The sequence below is a fragment of the Electrona antarctica genome (genome assembly GCF_951216825.1).
Source record: "Electrona antarctica genome assembly, chromosome: 5".
In the NCBI taxonomy this organism is placed as follows: domain Eukaryota; kingdom Metazoa; phylum Chordata; class Actinopteri; order Myctophiformes; family Myctophidae; genus Electrona; species Electrona antarctica.
The window spans coordinates 20861537-20880130 of NC_136810.1; the positions used below are offsets into that span (position 1 = coordinate 20861537).

Sequence of the window (18594 nt, forward strand, 5' to 3'; positions counted from 1 at the left end):
GTGATACAGCCAGTTAAGACACTTAAGGTCTCCACTGCTTCTTTCAGAGCATAAATACATACTATGCTTGGGGCTTAAAGCCAAACTGACTGTCAGTGGTGGTTATACTTAATCTGTCAAAGAGTAGTTTTTCTAGGACTTTGGACATTATACTAGCAAGAGCTATGGGTCTGTATTTGTCTTTACTTCCAACTTTCCCAGCCTTGTCTTTTATTATAGGAACCAGCACGACAGACAGTCTGGTAAAGTGCCATGAGTCAACATCCCTAAGAAGCAGATAGACAGCAACACTGCCAATCTGGGGCAAGCCAGCTTTAAATGCAGTAATATTGTCCAGGCCACTGGCTTTTCTATCAGCAAGTTGCCTTATGACATTATAGAGACAGTGTTTCCTTCTTCTATTTTGCCTACATGGTATAAGGCTCTAACCTGACTCTGCCAGATGGGGCAGCAAAGAGTATGGGTTCCGGAACCCAGTGTACTCTCTGCTGCCCCATCTGGCGGAGTCAGGTTAATAAGGCTCACCTTTATGAAGTTGTGTTCAACGCAGATTCAGGAGTGGAGAACGCCCACTGCTCAACCTGATAAATCAGCTTCCCTATCTCCTTATCGAGTTCACCTGCGTCCTACAGTCTCACAGCCTATCATGTAACATTCCCCACAGCATAAATACACCTCATCTCATCCCTTACCTGCTTGATACTGCCTCACGCTTTGAAATTCCCCCCCCTCCTCCCCAACTAACCCCCTTCATCCTCAGCCTTGCCCCGCTAACACTTATTTCCCTCTCCTTCTCCTAGGAGCCCCGAGGGGGGCAGCGTCCGAGCCGAGGCGACTGATCGCTCCCGAGCAGAGCACGGCGGTCGCCTTGCTCCCGAGACTACGCCCCCACCCTGAGTCTCGCCCTCCCCGGGCTCCTCATCAATACACCTACATCTCACTTGTGACCGTGGACCAGGCCACTTCATGGAGCCCACCAGAAGTGTGACTGTGGACCCGGCCTCACAGTGCACGACCTGGACCAGATGTGGACCAGGCCCCTCCATGGAGCCCACCCTGTCTATCTCTCTTCTATTCTTCCTATTCCCCCTCTACCACCCCCCCCCCCCCCCTCTCCCCCGACACGGTCGAGGCAGATGGCCGCCCACCCTAGAGTCGGGTTCTGCCTGACGTTTCTTCCTAAAGGGGAGTTTTTCGTTACCATCGTCGCAATATTGCTTGCTCTGGGTGGATCTTTGTTGGTTGTAAAGTGTCTTGAGACAACTTGTTGTGATTTGACACTTTAATAAAATTGAATTGAATTGAATTGAAAAGGTGCAAGGTTTGCATCATGCCCCATTCATTCATTCATTCCTCATAAATCCCTGGCTTTGTATGAGAAGGAGAATTCTGTTGTTTCCAAGTTCAACCCGTTGTCCTTGCTCCTTGGAGCCCCCCTTCTTGAAAGAAAGAAAGAAAGAAAGAAAGAAAGAAAGAAAGAAAGAAAGAAAGAGCTGCACTGAACTATTGTACCGTAATCTAGTAGCAGATACCCTGGTGTAACAGTAGGTGGCGGTATGCAGCACCCTTTAGATGAGAGTTGCTAATTTCTTCACTTCACTTTCAAGTGAGCTACTGTATAGTGTGAGACAATTGGTTGTTTTTAAATACATTGTTTTCATGTATTTGTGTATAACACAAGTCATCATCCACATGGGGCCAGTGGAAAAAAAATGCCTTCTTGCAGATCAGCGTTTTCCACGTTCTGTACCACAGCAATTCGTTGATTAGCTGCAGCAGGAATGTAGTTTATAAATATGATGCAAAGCCAGCATAAACCCCTAGCCTGGGATCAAGACTATCATAGATGTATTCGATCGATTGACTTTTTATATCATATTATCAAAATCAAATACATTATGACTGTCTTAATCCAAGGCTAATAAACCCACTTAATGACAGCAATAGGCTACTTTTAAGGGCAGGCAGACAGACAGCTGTCAATCTGAGTCCATCACCAGTTAAACAGGCTACAGCTTGTGATACTTTCCTGCTGTGAGTAAGCTTTGATTTCTTGAACTTCACGTTTTAGTATAGTCTACCTCAATTATTTTTAATGCATTTAATGCACAGCAGTATTATTAAATGTTTTTAAAATGTGTTCTTTTTCATTATTATGGGGATCGATATTGATCAAATTGTCCTGGGCTTACAATGGTGGGCCCATATTGGTCTTAAAAAGCCACTGGCGGATGAGAATGATGCTTATCTGTGTAGTAGTTGTGTGTTGTTAGCCGAGTTTATAGCCTCAAGATATAAAACGCTGTATGGCAGCTGGCTTGGGTGTCAAGCTGATGAAATAACATTACTTTAAACTTCCCCAAACACATAATATACTCTCTACCATGTGCTCAAACAGGTTGTTGCATTATTAATCAGTTACAAAGTAGAACAAACTGTCATAACCGGGCCCGTTGGGCCATGACAAATTGAGGAGGACGCAGTAGCAGTGTTCAAAATAACAATAATTTAAGATAACTAATATTATAAAGAATGCTTACAGAATGTATGAGATGTGGAAGTCAGTAGGATCAGTGGTGTCAGTGTGGATGTGGTTAGTATGGTGACGGTGTGTTGCCGTGTGCAAAAGGAAAAAAACAGAAGGGTGCTGTCATCTGGAGCGGGACACAGAGAATGGCTGGCAAGCCCTCTTTTATAGAGTTCCAGGAGCACTGGCCAGGTGCTCCTAATGCACCTAATGAGGAGTCTCAAGTGGGCCGACGCCCACGTGATCTGTGGGAGAAATACACACAGGGCATAGACAGCATAGGCCCTGCAGGCCAGGCCAAGGGGCCATGACAAAACACATCTGATCAAGTACGAGAATCAGTAGAGCGACAATCACCATGAAGGCAGCAGGAACAACAGGATAGGTCATATAAGCTGGCAAACGATTTACATCATTAGTGCTCTAAACAAACATTGTAATAACCTCAAAGTCCATAGACTTGCCTGGCAAACTATTCAAGTGATAAGTGCTCTAAACAAACAAAAAATCCCATAGACTTGGTTGCCATATGATGCAATCATCAAAAACCATACTAGCGCCCCTCAAAAAAAATGATAAAAAAAAGGATGAAACGTTCAAATTGATTAAAAACAACAATACAAAGAAGATATAAAGATGTCACCAGAGGCATGCAGCGCTCCAGACCTGTGGAAGGGCATTCTTATACCTTTTGGTTTTGGACCCTTGACCCTTCCATCCTGTGGGGGGGAACTTCAGTTCTCAGCCCAGCTGAAACTATCCTAAGGGGAATCCTACATACCACTCATTTTCAACATTGAACTATGTATGTTGTGTCAAAAACCAAAAGGTATGGAATGCCCCTCCACAGGTCTTGAAAGCTGCTTTCCCTGCGTACGTTTTTAAGAACCGGCTCTACACACACCTTTTTTTTACCCTAGCCCGAGTTTTTATCTCCCTGCTGCTAGTTAATGTTTTTTTTCAATGTTTTTCATGTTTTCATGTTTTCTTTTGAATGTTAGTTTATGCCATTATTGATTTTTTTTGGCTTGGATTTTACTGCTGGATTATCTCTTTGCTTTTGTTCTGTAATGCACTTTGCGCTGCATTTTAATGAAGTTTATTATTATTATTATTATTATTATTATTACACACTACCGTTTAAACAAGCATTTGGGGAATGCCTGTGATTTTTTGTGTTTTTGTTGTTTTTAAGCATCTGAATGTGTCATGCTACTGTATGTTTTTGTTTGTAAATGTACATACAGTAGGCCTACTTTCTACACATTGAAAAGAGTTGTTGAACTTGAACATGTCTGACCAGGCAGGTCATGTCAGTTGATAATGAGGTAGTCAAACGTAGCAGACGGTGGCTATATGATAACATTAGAGACTATGGATGATGACGATGATGGTGCTGCTGTTCCCCAAATGAAAACTCTTAAATCACTCCATCACTCTGAAAGTCCTCCCAGCCCGTCCGTCCACCATGGGGTCAAGAGCTTTCAGCCGCTCTGCCCCTCACCTCTGGAACTCCTCCCCCCCTGACATCAGAAACATGGACTCAACCCTTGATCCTTCCATCCCACGGGGGGGAACTTCAGTTCTCAGCCCAGCTTGAATGTCCACATTTTTGTGTCAAACTATCCGTGAGCAGGACCCTTAAAGGGGAATACCACTCATTTTCAACATTGAACTATGTCATTAATATGTTGTGTCAAAAACAAAAAGGTATGGAATGCCCCTCCACAGGTCTTGAAAGCTGCTTCCCCCTGCGTACGTCTTTAAGAACCGGCTCTTACGACCTGGAATGAACTCCCACGTTACCATAGACAGGCAGCCCCTGTAGTCGTTTTTAAACCTCTTGAACTCCTTCCCCACATGGACTCAATCAATTTCAAACCCACCTCAAAACCCACCTGTTTAGGCAGGCTTATGGCTGACCTCTGTTTTGTGCTGCAAGCTGTACTATATATGTTTTGCTAGTGCTTTTAACTGTGTTTTGTATTAACTGTTTGTATCTTGTTGTATGGCTACCTTGAGTGCCCTGAAAGGCGCCTTATGAATACAATGTATTATTATTATTAAACTTAGGGTGTCTGCCTCCTGGACCAAACCTCCGAGATGGTTCCACGGGAGAGCAGGCGGATAGTTGAAACGCGTGCACGCACGCGCGCGCACACACACACACACACACACACACACACACACACACACACACACACACACACACACACACACACACACACACACGTTCCCTGAAATAACCCCATTACAATGGGGTGGCGAATTTTGTGAAGAGGGAGGACTTTATCCAAGCAAGGACATCACTTTTAACGTAGCGTACCTGTAGCCCCGCCTTCTGAACAGGTGACGTCAGAGTTTCTACCTATATAACACCTGTAGAAACATCACCATAACACCACTCTCCTGCTCCTCACCATCTCCGGAACTCAGGTACGCAGAACATTTTCCACATTTACCATCTTTTGCTCATGATTATTGAAGCTACAGTACAATGTCATAAGTAGACATTATGAGAATGCTAATGTTACTATAGCACACATAGTGCATGAATGGGGGGGGGGGGGGGGTGCAGACAGATTTCAGCACAGCCTGTGACAATATGAATGTCCTCAACAACTATTTAGCAGGATGTTTAACTTGAATTGGTATTGGTGACAATGGTGAGATGGGTCTAATTGGTGTCTGTCTGCCTGCACTAAATGTGTTGTTCATATCTGCATGTGCACACATCTCTGATCAAGTGTGAGTCTATAGTAACCACATATTGTATCTTGTCTCTGTCTCACAACAGGACGGTTTGGAGGTGCTTGGCTCAATAGCTCTGACTGCAACACTGACATACGTCACCTTTGTAACAAACAGGTATGCAGCTTTGTGAACTGTGCCTCTAATCATGGTACACAGTCATTCAACACTAAATAACACTGAATTCAACATCAAGAGATCCTGGGTCTCGGTGGTCGATGCGGTATATTGAAATAAATGTATATGCTTCTAAAGGCTTACAATTATTTTGTTGGCCAAAATTCGAGATGGAAAAGCACATTTCCATCTTGATTATCACAAATGCAAAGGCAGTGCATATTCTGAACATGAATAATTTAAACACATTAAACATACACAGTATTTTGACTCAGTCCGACTATAGGCTACGATTCAGGCAGTTTTCAGGTCCATACTTCTTTCTGCCAGGAGAGGAGGACATAAAAGAGGAGGACATAAAACATACTGATTGTAGATTAATCCTGCTTAATGAGAAAGGTCTCTGCTCTGTCTCCTCATTGCTCAGCAACCAGTACATTGACTAAATGTAGACAAATTGATGGTCACCTTTCACTGTGTCTATTACTATTATTGATGGTCACAATTCACTGTCTATTACTATGAAATTGATGGTCACATACACTGTCTATTACACACCTTGGAGCATTTACACTGAAATGATTGTCTTCATGATTGAAGACAATCCCCCCCCCCCCCCCAACCCACCATGACAGTTACAAGAAGAAAAACAAAGAGCAGACAATAACAGACACAAGAGCAAGAGTCACGTCATCATCCTCATCATCTTCATCTGTACTTTTTGCAGCTTGCTGTCCGACACGTTGGTACCGACCTGCAGCGGTTGACCAGACCAGAGCATCGTGCGACCATGAGCTACCTCAAGAAGGTTGGGAAGAGCATGCCGGCCATGGCTGGAGACAGAAAGAGGGACGTTGCAGCCACGTTGGCTGTGGTGGCCGGTGCTGCCGCCATCGGGGGAACTGAGGCCGGTATGATAGCAGCCCAGGTCGTGGGAATGGGAGGCGGTGTGCGTCCTATAACGTCGGGTGTGAGAAAAATAAGTAAAAAATAACAGAACGCCCATAAAAGTGTAGATGGTCCCGTCCAAGACGCTTTGGCTGTGACCATTGATCAGGCAGAGTTGATGACGCTTGCATGCCTATACGATGATTAATGTTTCCACTTATGTTGTGTGAGTAAAATGAATAATACACATTAGTAAGAGTAAATGAGAGTAGTTTAGAGACCGGGATTACTGCATGTTTTTTGTGAGGGTACCTACCCTATAGGGGACACGGGGAGAACATGCAAACTCTACACAGAAGGGCCCTTTCGCCAACCCCGCCTCGGGTATGGGCACTGATGACAGCGTCCTCTGCGGGAATCGAACCTTGGACCTTCTAGCTGTGAGGCGACAGTACTACCGACTGTGCCACCCCCCCCCCCCCCCAAAAAAAGAAATGTCAAAGTTTTAATGTGTTGGTCAATCTATTATACAAATGCTTTAACGTATATTGAAATGTACCTGAACCTTGGATTGTGTGAAATAAGTCATGAGGGACATTGTCCCAAGTCACAAGTTCAATGTCAGTTCATCTTTCATTTAAAATGTAATATCTAATGCCGCATTGATGGAAACGGGCTATGTATGCACATGTAATGTACTCATCAAGATTATGGATAATAATTAAATGGATATAATCACCTGCTTTGATAAACTGCCGGCAATTAAAGCATGTTTAAAATGATAATAAATGTGCACTATTCTTCACATCAAGGTATTACATTTCTCTCAACTGTAAACCGCCCCGGTAACAAGATGTGCACATGCATGCACTACAGTGGGGGGACATGCGAAAGGCCAACAGCACACACACCAAGGCCCCGCTCGATCATGATTGGCGGAAGGCCCCTCTCTATCCTGATTGGCTGAAGGCTTTGCCATCTAGCCAAAAATGAAACCTAAGGTTTTTTGACCCCCAGTGGTTAACTGGGGACAGGGAGGAACTTCTTATATGGTCGGCACACTTTATAGTAGGGAGGATTATCACAACAAAACAAAAAAATAAGTGATATTTGAATTAAGTGAAATCACTGAATATACCTTTAACAGTTTGGAGAATTACAGTTCTCAACTCAATACAAAAACTCTCAACTCAATACAAAAACTGTTAACTGTGGACGACACCCTAAATCATTACACTTGTTTACAATAGGGTCCACACCCTTTTCAATTCATCAGAACATTTAGAGACGTACACAAATATACACTGCTATATAATCAAAAACTGGAAAATCATCATAAAAGGAGATAAACAGTGTGTGTGTGTGTGTGTGTGTGTGTGTGTGTGTGTGTGTGTGTGTGTGTGTGTGTGTGTGTGTGTGTGTGTGTGTGTGTGTGTGTGTGTGTGTGTGTGTGTGTGTGTTTAGATGACACTGTGTTCTGTCTGGGAGGGGTATAGTGGCACAGTAGGCCACAGGTCCAAGTTGAGCGTGCATGCGTGTGTGCGTGTGTGCGTGCAAATAATTTAAACACACACACACAGACCCTTAAGAACCACTTCAAAACCACTACTGTTTAAACAAGCATGTTTTGTTGTTTTAAAGATATATAGATATATAGATATATATATATATATATATATTTATCTTGTTCTGCCTTTATTGTTTGAAAGTAGACGGCAAAGGCCGTCGGGATCGGGAGTCGAAATATTTTGGGGGTCAAATGATTAAAAAAAAAAAGAAAAAAAAATACAAAGTACATAAACTTAATGATTATATCTGGTTTCAGTATTAATTTATGATATATTTTCTCTATTATTAAGGTTATTTTTTGCAGTCAGTTTGTATTGGTGGTGAGGAGGGGGGCGGGGCGGGGGTCCCCAGCCAAAAAGGTTGAGAACCCCTGCAATAGGTCACCACTTCTGGTGTGACACACGGCTCTTTTTTATACATTCCATTGTCAACACGTGTGCGGAATGGCGCAGAGATTGAGAGAAGACGTAGAGTTTATCCTTTAGAAAGGCTGTGGAAGTATTCAGACTATTTTAGGAAAGGAGGAGATCAACGTCAGTGCAAATTGGTGAAGCAGCAAGCACAGCAGCTCCACAACACTGGTAGGGAGGCAGTATTTATTTTATTTTCTGAGGGTGGGTTTTAATTGCCGGGGCTCCGTAGTAACGCAAAAATAAATCTTGTAACGTAACAGGATTATTTTTAATGGCAGAAATCCAGTAACCTAACGAAGTTACTTTAAGAACCCAACACTTACTCATGTTTGCACACACACACACACACACACACACACACACACATACACACACACAGCCGGTTCTTGTCCTGTGGGGGGTATTTATATGCAAATATCATGACCAATGGCATTGCAATGAACATCAATGTTGACGTTTAGGTGAAGATTTTTTTTTTAATTAAATACTTAATTAAAATATGTTGTATTATTGCAACGCTGGGTACAGGGTAAACAGCAGTGTTGTGTGTAAGAGCCGGTTCTTAAAAAACGTAAACAGAGCCTGCAGCTCCTGTGGAAGGGCATTCCATACCTTTTGGTTTTTGACCTCTTTTCATCAATCAGTTTTCAGCCCATGGAGGATTGCAAGGGGGGGGGGGGGCAGTTATGGCTTAAGGGGATTATTGCTCAGTGACATTTTGACACTTAAACAAACATTTGTGGAATGTCTATAGGGCACTTTCACACCAGGATGTTTTGCTGCGATTACAACTAATCCTGGATGGTGTTGTTGGGCAGGTGTGAAGGCCCATTCTGATTCCGGTGCGGATCAAACAAACACATTCTAATTCTCAGAAGAAAAAATAAATAAACAGGGGTCTCTGTTCGCTTCCAAGCGCACCAGAATTCGGTTCAATGCAGTGCAATCTAAAATACTAAAATACACTCGATAATAATGATTTGTGCATAATGGTTTTCAACTCATTATTCCATAATGGATGATAACGTCCGACCCAAATTGTTAACATTTTAGGAATAATTTAAACATAATTAATTGCATCTGGCAAATGCATGACTTGCAAAATGATCACCTTTGTGAATGTGTAAAAATACAGGCTTATCATTGTACAGTACAGTACAGTACAGTACAGTACAGTACAGTACAGTACAGTACAGTACAGTACAGTACAGTACAGTACAGTACAGTACAGTACAGTACAGTACCACTCACTTCAGACAGGTCTGATTTTACGACTCAGGCAGGTGACATTTTCCCCCAGAATCTTGCTAGCCCCCTAACAACCCTGTTAAGGGCATTTTTCTGTCTAACGGCAAGGTTTCCATGACAACAAATGACAGCAAAGGGAAATAACAGACTCTACGAAAGCCCTGTAGAACAAAATCATCAATGACTTTAATAAAATAAAAGTTGGCTAGCTTCCTGAAACAGAAGAAGGTGCTGCATGCTGAGCTTTTCTTGCACAGTTTCAATATTAGATTCAAATTTCAGACCATTGTCGATAATGGACCCGATATATTATATAAGAGGTTATACCGAATCCACTGTCTAGCCATTTATGACACTATACTCTGAGGAGCTCGTGGAAATCATCTGAAATCAACCCACATGTCCATATAGCCTCTGTGACATTTAAGAAATGCATGCCTCTTCACACCAGGAGGAGACAAAGTCATCTACAACTGGGCCATAGCTGAAGACTAACAATCATCTGCAAATTTCAACATTCCAACATTCAAAATGTTTAGCTGTCTAGTACTGCATCTGCAGTACTTGAGTTAAATGCAGTGGTAGAAAAAGTAATCAAATCAAAAGTATTATTGTTTAAAACCTTTGATTTTAACACGTAAACTAAATGAAGTAAGAAAGTTGACTCTAGCTTAATCCAATTTTCCAATTTATATTTCTGGAAAGTTGTGCCAATTCTGGCATAGTTTCCTATGCCTAATTTGCATACAATTTCAGAAAACTTGTAATACAAATTATACCAAATGTACCCGTCCACCGTACCGGTCCATTTGGTTCCATTTGAACCCTCCAGAGCTGTTATGGTTATTCAGGGCATCTCTTTATGCATTTCTAGTAATATGATTGTCAAAAGTGGAATTTTGACAAAAAGCCCACAACAACAAACCAGCATGGCGATGACCCCATGAGAGAGTGACTTAATCCCTGTATGAAAACTGTTGCTTTACTCTGTATGCCTCAGAATGCACACACACACACACACACACACACACACACACACACACACACACACACACACACACACACACACACACACACACACACACACACACACACACACACACACACACACACACACACACAAATTTGACTGATTTACAATGGCAACATTGTTTAGAGATGAGATGGTCAGGAAAATCTGTTGACCACAAATATACTGTCCCCATACCACCCCTGTGATCTGTGCAATGAGTTATAGGCTAATGTTAATTCAACTCCAGTGTTAATGTTGTCGACTAATATATTATGGAGGGACTATAGTGGAGAAGAGATCCAGGAGAAATAAGACTTTTTTTTCAAAAGTAATTTTATGGCTGCGCGTGCGTGTCACGATGCATTGTGAGCTTGTAGATCAGCTATATTTGGCCAAGTATAAATCAGGCATTATGACGCCATCAAGGCCTGCATGCCAACATAAACTTTATTCGACTAAATCAACTATAGATTTAGATATCTGTTGTTGCAGTTGCCAAGAAATAAATAATATGTTACATGTAAGTATAATTTTATATATAAGGATGCTGATTTATATCTCTCGAACCGATCTTTCAGAATCCCAAACAGTTTACAGTTGACCACGGTCCACGAGTAACATATTTATTGACCAGATAAATTGAATACCTTGACGTGAAGATGAAGAATAGTGACAAGGTCAATCATTTGTAATTGTTAACGTGCTTTAATTGCAGGCAGTTAGCATAGCAAGTCCATTGACCATATAGTAAAAAATGACTCTAAAGAAACAAAGTATGAGAACAAATGCAGTAAACTACATATTATTACCATAATGTGGATGGAACCAGAGCAAACATTATTGCTATAATTTCTGACTCCACCAATAACACTAGCCTGTTTCCACCAATACAGTGTTATGTATACATTTTAAATCACTCCCAGATTATTCATTATTCCCCCAAATCAAACTTGTGACTTGTCCCTCATGACTTATTTTCACACCATCCAATGTTCAGGTCACTTTCCATATGTTAAAGCATTTGTATAAAAGATTGACCAACACATAAATGCTTGGACATTTAACTCATTCTCTTCTTTTAGGTCATTTCATTTGTATTAATTTCACTCACGGGACATGAATGGAAAGTCAAATTCAACATCCTGCCCGAAACAATATTAACCATCAGAGGCGTTCAACGTTGTTGAATCTGCCTGATCAGTGGTCACAGCCAAACTGTTACAGGCACTCTCATATTTTCTTAATCCTATCGATGGCTGAGCCTACAGCATTGCCTACTAGCACTCCTGCTGCTCCACCTGCTGGTCCCCCCACGACACAACCTGCTATTCCCCCCACAGCAGGAGCCACTTGCTCCATGGTTGTATTGGCGTAGTAGTAGGCTGATTTTGCCCCTTCGTGATCTCCGCAAAGGTCTTTAACCAAGCCTATGCCGTGGCCGACGCCTGGGATGCCTTCGAAGAACCTCGACATGATGTCTCCACCTTCTGCTCGACAAGCTGCAAAGCACAGATGAAGATGATGAGGATGATGTTTGACTATACTACTAATTATAATAATGCATTTTTATAAAGCACTTTACATTCTTTCAAATCTGAGAGTGCAACAATTAACTCCTTCACAGGTGTTAACAGGCGATAGCCTGTTCCATGAAGGCTCTGTTCCATTCAGGTCAAACAGAGTCAGGGTGCTGATATTGTGCATGTTGGCTCACTGGAAACACTCTGCTACACACAGTGGGACTCAAAGTGTCCTTGAGTGGGTTCCAAATGGCCCCGGGTACGGGTGTGTAACTCTGAGAGTGTACAAATGGGACCAAATGGACCATTTATCCTTTATCCATTAATTTAGTTGATCATTTATCCATTAATTTAGTTGATCGTTTATCCATTAATTTAGTTTTATCATTTATACATTTATTTACTTTATCATTTATACATTTATCTTGTACACTCTCAGAGTTATGGGGGTCCTTCAAATTAAAAGCTTTGAGAACCACATACTGCACACTAAATGGAATAGTCAGAGCCTAAATTAGTATCATCGGTAACACCTGTGATGGAAGTAGGAAGTTACTCTGTTTGCCATTGCCTGGCCCTGTATCTCAAATGGTCAAATACATATTTGATTAATATGCCTTTTGTATTCTTTCTGTATATCAGCATCATGTAGATTTTTATGTTAGACATTACGGAGGGATTTTAAGATTCTCAGATAAAAAAATAAAAAAGTCGCTTATCAACTATAACCGTTTAATCCATCACTGAGGTTATCAATAATCAATTAATCGTTAATCGATAATTAGCACATCCCCCAAAGCCTTTAGAAGTGTATTTTAATATACCCCATAATACACCCGATTAACCACAGAGACCCAGGATCTCTTGATGTTGAATTCAGTGTTATTTAGTGTTGAATGTGTACCACAATAAGAGGCACAGTTCACAAAGCTGCATACCTGTTACAAAGGTGACGTATGTCAGAGTTGCAGTCAGAGCTATCGAGCCAAGCACCTCCAAACCGTCCTGTTGTGAGACAGAGACAAGATACAATATGTGGTTACTAGACTCACACAGAGATGTGTGCACATGTGAACAGTGCACACACTTGTAATAGCATTCCTGGAGGCAGACACCTTTTAGACCCATCTCAAGTTAAACATCCTGCTAAATAAGTTGTTAGTTAGATAAATAGTTGCTAAATAGATCTGATATGATCAGGTTGTGATGATATTTGTCTTTCCGTTTCCGACATATTTTGAATAATTATTTCAAAAGATTTTCAAATATTTCCTCAAAGAATACAAAATAATTCCAAAAGAATTTTATGAATATTAAAAGTAAAATATATCAAAGAAATTACATAAATGAATAAAAAAAAAGAAAAGAAAAAAATAGTGAAATATCAACTATCAACTATTTACACTATAGTTTGGGTTGAGGGGAGATATACAATGTATTTTTTTGACTCTCGAGCCACTGCTGTAGAATAATATAACCCTGTAATTTCGTCTGCTGTCAGTTTATGCCAGTTTAACTCATTTAGACAAATTCTACAAATGCTTTCTAAATCCTGACAGTTTTCTGAAAAACCTATGTTTCTATATGTCAGTGGTTTTCAAACTATTTAATGTCAAGGACCCCCAGAATTACAGTATATGCATTTGGCGTTTAACAGATCTACAGATCTACAAGCTTGTATAGTATAAGCTTGATATGTTATTTTTCAATAGCTAGTTTGCTTGAAACTCTAAAAGGGGTTCCCGTCCAGAATGCCAGCTTCAATTATCATGAGAGAAAGACGGTACATGTGGATGCAGCATACCTGAGTTCCAGAGATGGTGAGTGTCCTTCAGCAGGAGAGTGGGGTTATGGTGATGTTTCTACACGCGTCACTGTATAAATAGCATTATAGGTAGCAACTTTGCACATCACCAGTTCAGAAGGCGGGGCTATACTGTACGTTACATTCAAAGTGATGTCCTCCCTCTTCACAAACCACCCAACCACACTGCAGGTCATGTGATTTCAGGGAACCAGACGGTTTTCTCATCAACGGTTTTCTCAGCGACAGTTAACAGTTTTCTTCCATATTAACTTATTAACAACCAGCGTATAATGAATGACAGCTCATATTGCTCCAAGGATAAAGGTATACCTGAACTCAAGTAGGCTATATACAGGATTATGGCTGCAAATATACAGCCAATAAAAAACCCTGAGTGAACTCATCTAAAGGGAGGTCACTGGAGCTGGTCCGTTTCCCAAAAATATGAACCCCAAAGGCAAATCGTGTTAATTTATTACATACATGTTTTCTTTTTTTTCTTACATTTTTATCCCACGATTTTGCAACCCAGTTTTTTTCACCCAGTGCCAATTATCTAATGTAATCCTGGGCGCTAGACTTCCTCTGCCAACCTGGGGGGGCAGCGGACTGACCTCATGCCTCCTTCTATGCATGAGGAGTCCAAGCTGCTTCTTTTTCACCTGACAGGGGGGAATTTCCCTGGCCGGACGTAGCGCGTGGAAGGAACACGTTATTCCGACCAGTTCCTTTCCCCTCCATCAGGCGCCCCGGCTGGCCAGGGGGAGGTAGTTTTAGAGACCAGGATTACTGCATGTTTTTGTGAGGGTACCTACCCTAGTGGACACGGGAAGAACATGCAAACTCCACACAGAAAGGCCCTTTCGCCAACCCCACCTCGGGTATGGGCACTGATGACGCGGAGGAGGGAACACGCCCCCAGCACCCACAGTGTCCCCAGCGGGAATCGAACCCAGGACCTTCTAGCTGCGAGGCGACAGCACTACCGACTGTGCCACCGCACATACATGTTTTCTAGGGGTATTAAGGTCTGCTGAATCCAAATCTGCTGTATGTATAACTCAAAAATGGCCGCTAAGCCCTCAAAATGGACCATTTAAAGATGGCGGCCACCACTTTGCTGAAACATAATAAAACTATATGTTTGACTAAATAAGGTAGAAAATAGACTGAAATGTCATTTTCATATATGGGGAATACATTGACATATTCATATTTAAGATAAATTGTGAAGGAACCACTTTTATATCATTTATATTGTGAAAATTGGCCTCTTTAGTAATTTATAATGTTTTTTTTATTATTTGTTATGATGAATAATTGCTTCAAGCCTTAATTTGTGTTTCTGACTTGTATTTGCATGCAGCAGACACATGGACTTAGTCCCAGTCATCCTCAGTGTTCTGGCAGGTGTTGCCAAGTTTCTTGCAACTGCACGCTTCAATGCACTCATGTGTCCTTTCCTGCACCCCTTTGTGCAACTGCATGACGTGATCTCCCTGCATGCTTTTGGCATTGGTAGCAGGGAAAGCAGCCGTGCATGGCACCAACTGACCATTCAGGACTCAGTTAAAGATCTATAAGGGTCCATTTGGTTACTCTCTATCATTTAGCTGGGGACCACCTGGAACCCCCTCAAGGACCACTGGTTGAAAACTATCGCTATAGTGTATCCTGAAGTACTAGAATAGGCTGAGACCAAGTCTCACACAGGAAGAGGTTGAGTTAATTGTTTTTTAATGCAGCATCAAAAATGTGTCTGACAGAGTGGTAACCAATTCGGTCGTCGTCGTCGTCTCTTGTTATAAACCACATGGTTTCATGGAAATCATAAACCTACATTTCTATCTCTTTACACAATTAACAGTAATAAAACAGGGGAGTAAATTATGCCACTCAGTCACACATCATTATGATATCAGATTATCAGATCTAATTGTGAAAGTACAACAGAGGTTAACGTTATGCTGTGTCTACCTGTTATTACTTCATAAAAGATAACAAACACTTTCAGTGTCATGATGTGGTGTCCATGCCTGAGTCTCCTGACCTCCCACCTCTCTCTGTATCACTCTGAACTGATAGCAGGGTGAAACCTTATCTATATATTGTTTTATCATTTTAATCACACGAATGAAAAGCAGTTTTATTAGTTTCATTTTGACACAGTAAGTATAAGGTAAATAAGGTCAAAGTTGATCCCAATGTCCCTTTGTAAGTTATCTAGAGTGATAAGCTCTGTGTGTGTGTGTGTGTGTGTGTGTGTGTGTGTGTGTGTGTGTGTGTGTGTGTGTGTGTGTGTGTGTGTGTGTGTGTGTGTGTGTGTGTGATTGTATTGTTTCTCTTTTCTGCAGCTGAACAGCCTTTCTGTGAGGTTCAGCTCCTTCTGAGAGAAGCAACAAGGTGTTAAGGTCTCCACACACCGGGCGCGAATTCTGATTCTTAAGCTGCGTTTCTCCATCGGTTTTCCGAAAAACGCGGCCGGTGTGCAACCACCTTTAGTGGCTGATTTGAGTTAGGCCATCTGTTAAATACCACATGCTTGCTATATGCTTTTTGAGCAAGTATTATGGAGTTGGTTACCTTTATATAATGACACATGCATGTATACAATAATTGGGAACATATAAGTTATCGGATAATGTTGAAAGATATTTACCAATAAATGACAATTTTAACAACATATATGAGTTTTACGCAATTTACTCACACTCTATTTGAAATATGAATATTTAATTGGATTCCCCATATATGAAAACCAATTTTTTTATACCTTTTTTGGTCAAACAGATGCAATGTAATATATTTCAGTATAGTGGTGGCCGCCATCTTTAAATGGTCAATTTTGAGGGCTTAGCATCCATTTTTTAGTAATACATACAGCAGATTTGGATTCAGCAGCCCTTAATACCCCTAGAAAACATGTATGTAATAAATTAACACGATTTGCCTTCAGCACTTTAAATAAGCACATTTTCTGAAATCAAGCCTATAGTCTTTATTAACATTATAGGTCATTCACTCAATCTTTAAAAATCAGGGGGGGGGGGGGGGAGTTCCAGACCCACAAGAACGCACACACACACCCCTTCACATCAGTCAGACCATTTCTCAGAAATGGATCAAATGCAATACAAGCTGAAAGTGAAAGTTTTGTTTTTTATCCTTCATTGGTTTGTTCTGGGTCAGGCTACTCTTTGCACACTGCTGAACAGATAACAGGGTTTTATTAGCCTGGCTTTGGCCATATACTGATAACGTGGATTCACTCACGCTTCCTCCACGCTTCAGTCTGGACTTTGTCCCATGTAGGCAGCTTGAAACGTGGGCCTAATTAAGTATAGTTAAGATCTGAGGACGATTCTACAAATGTCTTCTAAATCCTCACAGTTTTCTGAAAAACCCTATGTTTCTATGTCAGTGGTTCTCAAACTATATCCATGTCAAGGACCCCCAAAAATATATGTAATTGGCCCGCCGACCCCCATCTGAAAATATGTTGTTCCAGGGACCCCCCCAAAAGCAAAGATTTGAGTTAAAAAACGTTCGCTCTGAAAGAATATATATAATCAAAGATTTGCACCACATTTGTATGATTTTTCAAAAAATAGCAGATCTACAAGCTCGCTACGAGCTTGTAGATCTGCTATTTTTAAAGTAAAAAGTATTTTCTAAAGTATAACATAATGCTTAAAATGCGTTTAAACAGATAACAGTTTATAGGATCATGCACTCATACCAGTGTTGATTTTGACGGCATATTTTGATGTTAGTTTTAGTCATAGTCTTTTGAATAGTTTTCATTTAGTTTTAGTCACAATTTAGTCACCTGGAATGTTTTATTGCTACTAAATACCTTCATCAGATTTTTGTTGACTAAATCTACAGTTGATTTAGTATTTGGATGCCTTGATGCCGTCGTAATGGCTGAAAATAGCCGCTCTACAAGCTCACAACGCGTCGCAGCACGACGCGTGTTGTGAGCTTGGAGATCGGCTATTTTCAGCATGCAACCAAGTGTAAAATTACTTCTGTATTTTGCGTATACAGACATTTGTCCACTAGTCCCTTCCTATAACATTTTAGTCTAGTTTTTATTTGTTGACAACATTGTCAATATATTTAGTCTTATAGTTTCAGTCACCATAGCTTAGTTTTAATTTAGTTTTCGCCAGTGAAAAAAGGTAGTCGACGAACATTTTTCGTCATATTTTCAGTCGACGAAATCAACACTGACACGTACAGGTCCATGTACTGGTTTAAGAAGACTCAGTCGGTGTTATTGGCTCAGGAATGTGACCAAAACATACATACATACATACATACATACATACATACATACATACATACATACATACATACATACATACATACAAGTATGAGTGCAAAGAAGTATTGTGAGCTTATAGATCCACTATTTAAAATATCTTGACGAATCATCTGTTATGGGGGGTTCCCTATAGAGCGTCACAGTCCCGCCCCCTTTCATGACGACGCCAGGCCCAGGAAATAATTCCCAATGCATTTTTCCCATAGACATTTCAAAAAGTATTTATTTAAAGACCTTTTAAGCGTTGTACAAAGCCAACTCGAGACAAATCATGACAGTAAACACAATATTTTGGATCAAACAAATAATTACAAAGAAGAAAAACAAGAAAAAAAGTTTTTTCTTCTTCTTTCGAATGATTTGTTCGGCCCGAAAATTTGTGTTTGTTGTCATGATTTCTCACAACTCGAGT

General features: G+C 40.9%; 1 long non-coding RNA gene across 1 annotated transcript; it reads right to left on the minus strand.

Annotated features, from left to right (window-relative positions):
- Positions 1-11292: 11292 nt before the first annotated feature.
- LOC306923146 lies at positions 11293-13891 on the minus strand. The gene is made up of 3 exons (XR_013790006.1): positions 13850-13891; positions 12984-13050; positions 11293-12024 (listed from the first exon to the last, which is right to left on the minus strand). It is a non-coding gene; the product is annotated as an uncharacterized lncRNA (long non-coding RNA).
- Positions 13892-18594: the final 4703 nt, after the last annotated feature.